Source organism: Octopus bimaculoides, chromosome 8 (genome assembly GCF_001194135.2).
Source record: "Octopus bimaculoides isolate UCB-OBI-ISO-001 chromosome 8, ASM119413v2, whole genome shotgun sequence".
Classification (NCBI taxonomy): domain Eukaryota; kingdom Metazoa; phylum Mollusca; class Cephalopoda; order Octopoda; family Octopodidae; genus Octopus; species Octopus bimaculoides.
Window position 1 is genome coordinate 70,291,641 of NC_068988.1, and position 3,506 is coordinate 70,295,146.

The following is a 3,506-nucleotide window of genomic DNA, read 5'->3' on the forward strand; positions in this document are numbered from 1 at the left end:
ATATATATATATATATATATATATATATACATATATATACGTGTGTGTATACATACACATCTACGGTTGATTACTCATGCACTGACATGTATATAAGGGAAAAGTTTGGGCCCTAGAAACATACTAGTATAGACACATTATTACAAATAGAACTGCGTATGCATATAAAAGAATACTCATAGATAAGTGTGCCAGCAATACGCATGTGAGAATAAATAGATATGTTACTAATCTAAAAGTCTAACATAAATGGAAATATTATATCTCCATTCTACAAACTACGGAGTCCAAGTGAAATTGAAAGAAAAATCTGAGAAAAGTACTCTGTTAATAAATTCCAATCCAAGGTAAATATACAGTAATACTAATACTTGGAAGTACTATTTCTACTGCTAAGACCGCTACCACCAACAACAACAATACTAATGGTGCTCATAGCAAGAAAATACCAGCTAAGTCAAGAGAAAAGTCATTAACAATTATCTTACTTTTGTGTTTAAAGTTCTATTACCACAGCTACACCTACCACCACCACTAACAAAAACAACAGCAACAAAAATAACAAAGGAGATGATGATGATGATGATGATGATGATGATGATGATAACTGAAATGTAAAAATCTCTGGGTAATGTTGTTTACAACATTTCTAAAAATATCCCAACAATTACTGCTTTGACCAATATCAAATACAGGTCTCTTAAACATGTTCAACAAACCGTGACGCCTAAACCAAACCCCAGTAAACTTAAGTAATTCAGTAAAATCACACACTGATTAGTCAGAATACAGTTTGCAAAAATTAACATTCTGGAGCCTATGCAAATGTATACAAGGCGTACAGTTTAGCCATCTGGTCACAGTTGTAAATTGTAAAACTTATCTGTGACCACTACTACATGAACCTGAAGATTGCATAGTTTATTGCATGAAAGTACTAGATCAATCAGAATGGACATTTAATATTCTGTCATTTCATTATATTATTTTATATTATATTATTATAAGATTGTAAATAAAACGTGAAAATCAGACAAAGTTGGAGTTTCTTTGAGTAATACAAACAATCATACACAATCATACACACCCATGTATGTATGTAAATGTGTGTATATATATATATATATATATATATATATATATCTTGAAGAATATGTGACACTTATTCGGTAGCCATGATAAAACTCCGAGTTTCGGATGCTGGGGTGGGAACCCACGCCGCTATCTCTTCAGTTATCCGCTCATTGAAAATTCTTGTGAAAAATGACCGTTAAACAAAGGGAAATTACTGTGTGGTTGACCGTTATGGACCGCTAACTAAGAGGAGGCAGTAAAGGTAAGGGAGTAGAAAAGTCTAAAGTGTTTGCGAAAGCGCACCAATCCATACATTCGCCTATATGTACATACTCAACCACGCTCGCTTGAAACACACACATTCTCACCCACATACTCGCCAAAAACTATGTATATATATCTACATATACCTTTAAATACCCGCATACACACTCCCACCCACATGTGCTCAACGCCCTCGCACCTATACACACGCACGCACGCAAAAAAAACCCACAGGGCTAAAAGCAAAATACAGAAGAAAGTGTGAAAAATCTATACGGTTAAAACGCGTCTATATGCGCATATTTTCACATGCACGCACATACATCTATATACGCACGTACCCGCACACACGCACACATTCACAAGTGCGCACATAAGGCTCCATGTACGTGTCTATAGACGCAGAAGAAAAAGGTAGGGTGGAGGGGAGAATACAGAAAAAATATATGTGGTAAATATACAAAACGTTATTTATATAAATATGTAAAAAAAATATAAGAAATATAAAAAATATATGAGAAAACTAAGTAAAAAATAGAGAGAGACTAGCAGAGAGACCCGGCGTTACCTGTGTTACATGCAATTGAAGAATGAGACATTCCTGTTATATTTTCTTTAAGGAACTGGAATACCTATGATTCGAATTTCATCAAAATTGCACATGAGTGTTATTTCCCTCTTTACACACCCTAAAAAATTCTAATCATGACACATGTATCCCATACTATTGATCTTTAGGCGCATATTCCACAATTCCAGTCTTCTGGAACCTGTAAAAAGGATTTTGCTCCTGAAAAATGGAGCTCATAGAGCTCAAAAATGTGGAAATGAAGGCCCCTATTGTGTGGTGGTGGGGGGGTGTTAATGTCAATCAGAGAAGTTGAATTGTTGGGAATGTTTTTAACTTGGGTCTTATAGTATGGCTGTATATATGTGAGAGTATAGTTTCACTTAAATAGTTTCAGTATGAAATTAAAAGTATTGAAGTATCTGACATTACAGTAGCGACATGTTATTGTTTCACTCTTGACACGTAATAGTGAAATAGTGGAATAGTTTCAATATTAAAGTGAAAGTATCTGACATTACAGTAGAGTGATGTTATTGTTTCAATTTTGACACGTAATACTGAAATAGTGGAGGCGATATGATATTGCTGTGGGCTCCAACTATGCAAGAAGTTTAAAATTGTTTGGCCTAAGACACTACATGGACCCTAAGTAAGGCACGTGTAAATTTGGAATGAAATTGGTTGTGTAGTTCTCGAGTTTTAGGGATTCACACAGACACACATTCTCATCTTTATATATATAGATATATATATATACACACAGACACCCAAACGCACATACATATATATGTATATCAATATAAATACATGAAAGTCAATGAAGTTTGACTATGTGTGACCAGTGATAATAAAAAGACTCAAAGGAGGTCTGTAACGAAATAATTTTACTCAACACTTTGCAAGTGAATCAGTGGAGGCAAAGATGCGTCTCATTTACTTGACAATCTATGCACCACATTGCAGAAATCACAATGTAAGTATATTTGAAAGGATAGTCATACACTGTTGTACCGTTGAATTACAAATAATGCTCATCTGTTATGTTCGGGTGAAACTATAGCTTCCAATAGTACAACTGTATTCGTCTTTGCTTGGGAAAAATGACTAAATTGTGCGTGTGAAGTGCTCATGAAGGGGTCTTTGTAATTTCGAAGAAGAAAAATTTTTAGAAATATTACTTTATTTGTGTGTAATATGTATGGTTAAAATTTCATCAACATCAAAAATATATGAATTTTCATGGGAGTTATGACCGTTATGCATAGAATATAATTTCCAAATTTCATAAAGATCCATTCTGTACTTTTGACGTAGTTTTGGATAAAAGAAAATGACTAATGTGTGTTTTTGTGTGCATGTGTATGTTTGTGTGTATGTGGGTGTATATATGTAAAGATATCTGTATGCATGGACATATGTGTATATATATGTATACATATTACATATACATCTATATATATATACATGTATATGGATACATTTGTGCATATATATATGCATGTATGTATGTATATATGTACGTATGTATGCCTGTATATATGTGAGAGTATACACATAAATATATCTAACACGACGGGCTTCTTTCAATTTCCTTCTA

General features: G+C 33.6%; 1 protein-coding gene across 3 annotated transcripts in view; it reads right to left on the reverse strand.

Annotated features, from left to right (window-relative positions):
• Positions 1-3,506, reverse strand: part of LOC106876367 (atrial natriuretic peptide receptor 3) — a 593,165-nt gene that overhangs the window by 578,518 nt on the left and 11,141 nt on the right. The window lies entirely within an intron of this gene.